Here is an 8,968-nt window from a genome sequence, read left to right as displayed (position 1 = left end):
TTTTGCCTATGTTCTCCTCTAGGAGTTTTATAGTTTCTGGTCTTACATTTAGATCTTTAATCCATTTTGAGTTTATTTTTGTGTATGGTGTTAGAAAATGTTCTAGGTTCATTCTTTTACAAGTGGTTGACCAGTTTTCCCAACACCACTTGTTAAAGAGATTGTCTTTTCTCCATTGTATATTCTTGCCTCCTTTGTCAAAGATAAGGTGTCCATAGGTGTGTGGATTTATCTCTGGGCTTTCTATTTTGCTCCATTGATCTATATTTCTCTTTGTGTCAATGCCATATTGTCTTGATGACTGTGGCTTTGTAGTAGAGCCTGAAATCAGGCAGGTTGATTCCTCCAGTTCCATTCTTCTTTCTCAAGATTGCTTTGGCTAGTCGAGGTTTTTTGTATTTCCATACAAATTATGAAATTATTTGTTCCTGCTCTGTGAAAAATACTGCTGATAGCTTGATAGGGATTGCATTGAATCTATAGATTGCTTTGGATAGTATACTCATTTTCAGTATATTGATTCTTTCAATCCATGAACATGGTATATTTCTCCATCTATTAGTGTCCTCTTTGATTTCTTTCACCAGTGTTTTATAGTTTTCTATATATAGGTCTTTAGTTTCTTTAGGTAGATATATTCCTAAGTATTTTATTCTTTTTGTTGCAATGGTGAATGGAATTGTTTCCTTTAATTTCTCTATTTTCTCATTATTAGTGTATAAGAATGCAAGGGATTTCTGTGTGTTGATTTTATTACTATTTTATTGGAGTATGATTGTTTTACAATTTCGTGTTGGTTTCTGCTGTATAACAAAATGAATCAGCTGTCTATATCACCTCACACTGGTCAGAATGGCCATCATCAAAAAATCTACACACAGTATATGTTGGAGAGCAAGTGGAGAAAAGGGAACCCTCTTGCACTGCTGATAGGAATGCAATTTGATAAAATCTCTATGGAGAATAGTATGAAGGTCCTTAAAAAAGAAAAATAGAATTATCCTATGATAGTTCTATTGCTGGATAGCCCAGCAATTCCACTACTGGGCATTTATCCTGAGAAAACCATATTTCAAAAAGACACAAGTATCCCAGTGTTCATCACAGCACTATTTACAATGGCCAGGACATGGAAGAAATAGCTTCTTTATAGACATTTTCAAAGCAATAACTTTTAGTGCTATCTCCAGAGAAAGTCTGAGTGCAGGATGAGAAGGGGGTGTCAGAGGATGAGACGGTTTAGATGGCATCACCAACTCAATGCACATGAGTTTGAGCAAACTCTGGGAGAGAGTGAAGTGCTACAGTCCATAGGGTCACAAAAAGTCAGACACAACTGAGTGACTGAACAACAATTAGATAATTTAGCTATAGTTTCTTTACTTGCAGTGTATACCCACCCCCTATCTGCTGATTGTTTAATAGTCTTGCAGTGGCATCACTTAGGTAAACCTTCACAGATTATTTTCCATTAATATAAGTATAAAGGAACATAAAATGAGCAAGCATGCAGAAAAATAGTATTTGTAGGATAGTTAATCAAACATTAATTTTTTAAAAAAAATTAATTTTCTGTACACATCAAGTGCATTTTTTTTTTGAACACTCACTGTCTTTGACAAAGATTAGGGGGAGTGGTCTAAGGCATATTATGCTGCTTCCTCCCCAGACCTGTCCACAGATCTCTGCAAAAATCAGTGGGCTGGAGTTAAGAGTCTGACTGTTGTTTTTTCTTAGACAAATGACCTGACAGTTCACTGCCTTGCTTTTGACTGGGAGATGAACTTGATGATATCTGGGATTCTAAGAATTTTGATATTACTCCTTGCAAATGCATAGACTTCTATTTCTATTTTCTAAGTCTACTCCAGTCTATTTTGTCTCATCACAGCAAAGATTTGAAACAACAGGCCAGTGTTACAGCTCACACAGGCAGGATTTTATTAGGCAGACAGCAGAAAGTACACACCCAAGACATGAGAGCTAGTGGACCCTGTAGGAGTGGCCTTAACCCTGCTTGGGTTCCCTTTTTATACTTTTTGTTCCCCTCCCTGGAGCCTGATTTGTTCTGTCTTATACAAAATAGGGCTTGTGTCCACCACCTATCAGGAAGGGGGCATGTTTGGGTGTGTTTTTTCCCATCCAAGTTTCCCATTCCAATCCTTGGATTTTCTTCCTTTGTCTCTTTTCCTGGGCTTTTTCTAACTGACATTTTTGGACTCCTTTTTACCTACTTAGACTACATAACATAATCTTTTGTTGTATTATAAATTCTACAATCTTTTAAAAGGAAAAAAAAATTGATTGCTTTTCATCCTTGTTCGTCAAGTACACTTTATGTAGGTTGCAGGAAGATTGTGAGTTAAAAATATGTTTGGGGGCATTTTTCATCCTGATACATTAAAAACCAATTCATTTAGCTTGCAGAGAGAGTATGAATTTAAGAATATGTTTTTAATTGTGGTTGAGATAGTGACCACAATGCAATTGTCAGTTTACTAACTGAGGAATGAGCTCATAATGGACCTTAATATTTTAGTTGATTGCTTAGCCTTGAATATAGAGTATTACTTTCATAATATCAACTTACATTAGTAAAATACCATGTTTTATATTTAGACATATGTAATGATTTGATAATTCCTATTGCTAATTAAGAACTTACTCATTTATGATGTAGTTGAATTCTGATTTTTTTTACTTAAAATATTAAAAGTAAATTCCCAAAATATAACATCATTCCTGATGCAATGCAGAATAAAATGATAAATTGCATATAATAGGGAAACATTTTTAGGAGTAAAGCATTGTACCCATTTCACAGCAACAATTTACACAGTAAACATTTTATTTTTTAAAGATCTATTTGGCTCTTCAGCATAAAAATGTGGTGACATTATTTAAAGCCATATTTTTAAATAAACTTTTACCTTTAGAAAACTACCACAAAACAGACACTTTTTAATTAATTGATTGTTAGCTCCCTTAATCTCAGACATGTATGTTTCTTTAAACATCATTATTTATGAGGGTTTCACTGACTAGGGATGAAGTGTCTTAGCCAAGAAAGTCATTATTCTGAAAGTATCTGAATGGTAATGCAGTGATGGTCACAGACAATACCTGTCATTCAGTGCAGCTGATATTTTGTTATAAACAAGTCAACCACAAAGCTATCAACTGCCCTTGTAATGGTAGGTGAAACCATATATATCCGCTAAGGGCCTACTACTATCTAAGTACAAAGGTCAACATCTGATAGGCAGGCATAAAATATACAAGTACCTTATCTTCATAGTGTAATGTTTCTTTCATCTTTGAGGGTCAGTTTTCACAGACTTATGGAACTGATACCTTGAAGATGTCCCCTGGACTTAAATTATGTAACCTATTGGCAGTCTTTATTTGTTTTGCTTTCATTTAAAATATAGCCACTTGTGAAGGGAAGCTTCTGAGTTCAAAATGTGATTTTTTTTTTGCAAAATTATATTTAATAGTACAATTATTTTGCTTATTTCATGTCCAAACAAATGTTAAAAAAAATGTAAAACACTAGAGGGGCAATGCTAGTACTAAAAGCTATGCAGTAGTTCTGGGTATGTATTTTAAAAGAATGAAATGCATTTATCAACATACTTTCTTCAGTTTAGGAATTATATTTTAGACAATTTTTAAAATCAGATAATTTATAAATAAACCACTGATAGCCATTATCTGCATTATTTAAAGTTATCTGATTTGTACAGAAAGGACTCTAAAATTATAGTGTTTTAATTAATACCTCTAGATAACTTATTATTATATTTAATAAACTATATTTTCTTTCTAGATATCTTCTCTAAATTGTTAATGTTTGATTCTTGTGCTTTAGATGACAATATTTCAAAAAACCATACCAAATCTTAGTCCAAAGTGAGGGTAATAATGAAATAAGACTCTTAGGTTGATGGGGGATCCAAGACAGTGAGCCAAGTACATGTTAGAATCTGGACTCATCAGGAAAAATGGTAACTTCCAAGGGCAAGATACAGGACTGCTTGAAGAATTACCCATAGTGTAGGGGACTAACTGCTTGGAATCAAGATGTCAACTGTGTATTTTCCAAACAGATATTTTTATTTGTACATATTTCCATGGTCAGACTTCATTTATTCCCCACAAGAGATGGTGGCCTGTCTTATTTTCTTATATATTTACTGTATAGTGACTAACATATACCTTTTATGTAATAGACTCTAAAAGATTAAATGAATAAATATGGGAATCAGTGACCACTTCATAGGCAAACAGTGTTCATGATCTTGGAACTCTTGGTAGAAACCAAAGAACTTACACACTGATTCAGAAGTGAAGGGATTGCCAGATGAAATCTACTACACCAGTAAATTTAGATCTCCTCCTTTTGGTTATTCATACTCTTGGCTAGTGAGGGAATCTAGAGAAGTCATGCTGAAAGATTTTCAGGAATACTTGAGGAATTGTGAAGTGGAGCAGAGAGACTGGAAAATTAGAGAGACTATCTAGATTTTTCTTTGAAGAAGAATACAAAGTTACAGTTTTTTGATTGGCAAGCTGATACATATTTTGGAAAAAGCATAGCCTGACCTATTAAACTGATGACCTCTGGTGTCTTTAATCAAAATATAACATTTATGTATATCAACATCTAATGATGAAATGTCCTAGATCTGTGTCTATAACTGGTAGATTATAGATATATTCAGAAATGTTTAGTTTTGAGTCTATTAATATTTAACTAAGTTTATTCTTGCTAATAAAGACAGAAACTGTTTTTTGTACCTGAAATGATGGAGTTGGCCAAAATTTCATAGAGCATACATGGTCACAGATTCCTAGCACTAAATCTAGGGATCACCTAGCTGATTTATTTTTAATTCTGACAAAGATTTATAGACTGACCCAAGATTATATGGCTAGTTGGTTCATATGTAAGTGATCCAACTTGCAGACAGGAATAATATGCACATTTATAAAAATATATTTATAAAGCTGTGATATACTTTTCAAATCTGATTCATTATGTTTATTGAAAACACATGCCTAAAGAGAGAGAGGGGTGTGCTTATATATAGAGAGATAGACAGGTTTGCATTGTAGTAAAGGAAACTTACTACTGACTTACTAGCTCTCTGACATTGGATAATTACTTAACCTGTGTATATTGGTTAATTCATTTCTCTAATGGGAAGATAATAGTATTTGCCTCATAGGGCTCTTTTGAGGATTTTTTATGCATTTATGTGTGTGTATGTATATGAATGTGCACATACATATAACTTACAGCAGGGTTTGGCACATTCGTATTAGTTATAACTATTAAAATATAGAAGGGTCTTGTTCAGTTCATGCACTCATCATCCATAATGAAGAATTACTATACATAATATGTTTCTACTATAGAATCTACCATACCTAACAAACTGGATTTAGAAAAGGTAGAGGAATCATTGATCAAATTGCCAACATCTGTTGGATCATAGGTAAAGCAAGAAAGTTCCAGAAAAATATCTATTTCTGTTTCATTGACCATGATAAAGCCTTTGACTGTATGGATCACAACAAACTGTGAAATTCTTAAAGAGATAGAAGTACCAGGCTACCTTAATTGCCTTCTGAGAAACCTGTATACAGGTCAAGAAGCAATGATTAGAACAGGACACGGAACAATGGACAGATTCCAAACTGGGAAAGGAGTACATCAAGAGTGTGTACTGTCACCTTGCTTATTTAACTTATATGCAGAGTACATCATGTAAAATGCCAGGCTGGATGAAGCATAAGCTAGAATCAAGATTGGCAGGGGAAATATCAATAACCTCAGATATGCAGAGTACATCATGTAAAATGCCAGGCTGGATGAAGCATAAGCTAGAATCAAGATTGGCAGGGGAAATATCAATAACCTCAGATATCAATCACCACCCTTATGGTAGAAAGGGAAGAGGAACTAAAGAGCCTCTTGTTGAGGTGCAAGAGGAGAGTGAATAAGCTGGCTTAAACCTCAACATTCAAAAAACTAAGATCATGGAATCCAGCCCCATCACTTCATGGCAAATAGTTGGGGAAACAATGGTAACAGTGACAGACTTTATTTTTGGGGGCTCCAAAATCCCTGCAGATGGTGACTGCAGCCATGAAATTAAAAGACACTTGCTTCTTGGAAGAAAAGCTATGGGCAACCTAGACTGCATATTAAAAAGCAGAGACATAACTTTGCCAACAAAGGTTCATATAGTTTAATGTATGTTTTTTTCAGTAGTCATGTATGGATGTGCGAGTTGGATCATAAAGAAAGCTGAGTGCTGAAGAATTGATGCTTTTGAACTGTGGTGTTAGAGAAGACTCTTGAGAGTCCCTTGGACTGCAAGGAGATCAAATCAGTAAATCCTAAAGGAAACCAATTCTGAATATTCATTGGAAGGGCAAAGGCTGAAACTGAAGCTCCAATAGTTAGACTACCTGATGTGAAGAGCTGACTCATTAGAAAAGACCCTGATGCTAGGAAAGATTGGACACTACTGAGCAACTGAACACAGATGCATATATGAGTGTGTGTATGTAAGTATATGTGAATGTGTGTGTGTGTGTGTGTAGAGAACACTAAATTGAGGATAAAGAGAATCCAGAATGGCACCAATTAAACATGACATCAAAGACATATCAGGACCTGTACCACGTAGCAGAAGGACATTGTTGTTCAGTCTCTCAGTTGTGTCTGACTCTTTGTGACCCCATGGACTGCAGCACACCAGGCCCTTACTGTCCTTCATCATCTCCCGGAGCTTGCTGAAACACATGCCCATTAAGTCGGTGATGCCATGCAACCATCTCATCTTCTGTTGTCCCCTTCTCTTCCTGCCTTCAACCTTTCCCAGCATCAGGGTCAATTCTGAGTCAGTTTTTTGCATCAGGTGGTCAAAGATTTGGAGCTTCAGCCTCAGCATCAGTCAGTCCCTCTAATGATATTCAGAATTTACTTCCTCTAGCATTGACTGGTTTGATTTCCTTGCAGTCCAAGGGACTCTCAGGAGTCATATTCTATCACAAATACAGTCTCTCCCTGGCTCTAAGGAATGCCCAGTTCTGTTCTGATAATTTAAAAACCAAGATCTACTTTTCATTGAAAGTTTCCCCTGTGACAAGCATTTTGCTAGCATCATCAGGGTTTAGTCTTCATAAAATGCTCTAAGATACATTATTATCCCAATTTTAAGATAAGGAGAGTGAGGCTCAAAGAAATTAAGTGCTCAAATTTCCCCAGTTAATAAGTGCAGAGACAGAATCTAAACTCTGGTTGTTCTAATTCAAAAACTCATGTTATTTACAACTTTGCAAGGAAATTGGAAATGCTCCTTACAAGCTGCAGTTTTAATGATCTCGATCTCTTTTAAAGGCAGTGATGTAGAGAATGGTGTTAGGCAAGAGCAAAATAGCAGATTTCTAACTACTAAGGCTGCCCTAACCATTTCCTAGACCAATTTGAGACATTAGCTATAATCAAAACTGTCCTGTTAAGTGGTGGAACTACAATAATGACTTAGTACTGAATTCTGTATATCGTTTTCTGGGTTTCTCTTTTTATCAATTGCTCATCCATTTATTTGTCTAGCTCTCCTGTATTTCCCACCCATTCTTTTGCCAGAGAATACTGACAATCCTATTTACTACCTCTCCTTCCACCCTTTCCTCTTCCTGGAAAAGAAAAAACTAGAATTATTTTGCTGTCTCCTAATATTCAGTCTCATCACTCTTGATCTGATGGAGTTTTTACAGTATAACTATAAAAGATGACATTTCATCCTAGAAGAAAAATGTCCTGGTTACATCCAAGCTAAATGGGTAGATGGACTTTCCTCCATGATTTAATTTTGTGATCCAACTGGGGAAATTTTCAGTTTTATTAGCAGTTGTCTCCCTTTTTCTTATCAGATATTCAGCTTTTAGCACCTAACTCAAAAGATAAAACACATGGTTTGAAGTTATTGTTTAATAGTCACAGATTGTTCTTTCTAAACAATTTTTCTTAGGGTTTTTTTTTTTTTTTTGAAAGTTACTCAGTCGTGTCTGACTTTGCAACCCCATGAATTCTCCAGGCAAGAATACTAGAGTGGGTAGCCTTTCCCTTCTCCAGGGGATTTTCCCAACCCAGGGACTGAACCCAGGTCTCCCACATTGCAGGCAGATTCTTTACCAGCTGAGCCAAAAGAGAAGCCCAAAAAATACTGGAGTGGGTAGCCTATCCCATCTCCAGCAGATCTTCCTGACCCAGGAATCAAACCAGGGTCTCTTGAATTGCAGGAGGATTTTCTTTACCAACTGAGCTAGCAGGGAAGCACTTTCTTAGGTAGGGAAACAAATAATTCTGACTTCTGATGAGGATCTTTCAAGGAAAGTTAGTATTTGCAACCTACCTGAATACCACATATGAACGGGATGATTGTTTAGCTTTAGTCACCCTAAGAAGTATTGATGGGAGTGAAGAGAGAAAGAAAAGATATGTATAATTTTCTTCCCCCAAAGACTGAGAGTTGACTTTAAAGGGAAAAATGCAGAGTGTTTCTTAAAACACAATGTGAACTTCTTTATTTTCCCTGGACATTAGTTGCCAATATCTAAACCTTTCAGGAAGAAATTTTATACTATATCATCTGTGTGTCAGGCAGCACTTCATGGCTGAAAGACAGACAGTGTCAACTGAACAATTCTTCACTGGTGTGCAAATCTGGGAATTTAGATGACAGTTGATCCATGGACCTACTCTGTTCTAAACTCCTAGGTGATCATTTAAAATCAGTTACTATCAATAAGTCAAATCATCTTTCTTGGCTTTTCTTTTCCTATAAATAATTCACAACTTTCTCTAGGGTATTTTTTGGGATGTTATATATAAAGGTTCTGATTCTTTTTGGAAGGCTTATTTGAGTGGATTCTTGATATACAATTGGTA

General features: G+C 35.5%; 1 protein-coding gene across 1 annotated transcript in view; it reads left to right on the top strand.

The window, feature by feature from the left end:
• Positions 1 to 8,968, top strand: part of FAT4 (FAT atypical cadherin 4) — a 184,030-nt gene that overhangs the window by 76,367 nt on the left and 98,695 nt on the right. The window lies entirely within an intron of this gene.

The sequence above is a fragment of the Oryx dammah genome, unplaced genomic scaffold, assembly GCF_014754425.2.
Source record: "Oryx dammah isolate SB20612 unplaced genomic scaffold, SCBI_Odam_1.1 HiC_scaffold_12, whole genome shotgun sequence".
In the NCBI taxonomy this organism is placed as follows: domain Eukaryota; kingdom Metazoa; phylum Chordata; class Mammalia; order Artiodactyla; family Bovidae; genus Oryx; species Oryx dammah.
This window is presented reverse-complemented; position numbering and strand designations above follow the sequence as displayed.